Source organism: Triticum aestivum, unplaced genomic scaffold (assembly GCF_018294505.1).
Source record: "Triticum aestivum cultivar Chinese Spring unplaced genomic scaffold, IWGSC CS RefSeq v2.1 scaffold117417, whole genome shotgun sequence".
In the NCBI taxonomy this organism is placed as follows: domain Eukaryota; kingdom Viridiplantae; phylum Streptophyta; class Magnoliopsida; order Poales; family Poaceae; genus Triticum; species Triticum aestivum.
Window position 1 is genome coordinate 1 of NW_025280249.1, and position 441 is coordinate 441.

The window sequence follows — 441 nt, forward strand, 5'->3', positions numbered from 1 at the left end:
GAACACTGTGCCTAACCCGGGGGCATGTCTAGCTTGCTAGCCGTCCCTCGTGTTGCAAATCTATTTAATCCACACGACTCTCGGCAACGGATATCTCGGCTCTCGCATCGATGAAGAACGTTGCGAAATGCGATACCTGGTGTGAATTGCAGAATCCCGCGAACCATCGAGTCTTTGAACGCAAGTTGCGCCCGAGGCCACTCGGCCGAGGGCACGCCTGCCTGGGCGTCACGCCAAAACACGCTCCCAACCACTCTCAACGGGAATCGGGATGCGGCATCTGGTCCCTCGTCTCTCAAGGGACGGTGGACCGAAGATTGGGCTGCCGGCATACCGCGCCGGACACAGCGCATGGTGGGCGTCCTCGCTTTATCAATGCAGTGCATCCGGCGCGCAGCTGGCATTATGGCCTTTGAACGACCTAACAAACGAAGCGCACGT

General features: G+C 58.5%; 1 non-coding gene across 1 annotated transcript; it reads left to right on the top strand.

Moving 5' to 3' along the window:
* The first annotated feature begins 75 nt into the window (after positions 1-75).
* Positions 76-231, top strand: LOC123178483 (5.8S ribosomal RNA). Its single transcript, XR_006489612.1, has one exon. It is a non-coding gene; the product is annotated as a 5.8S ribosomal RNA (ribosomal RNA).
* The last annotated feature ends 210 nt before the right edge of the window (positions 232-441 follow it).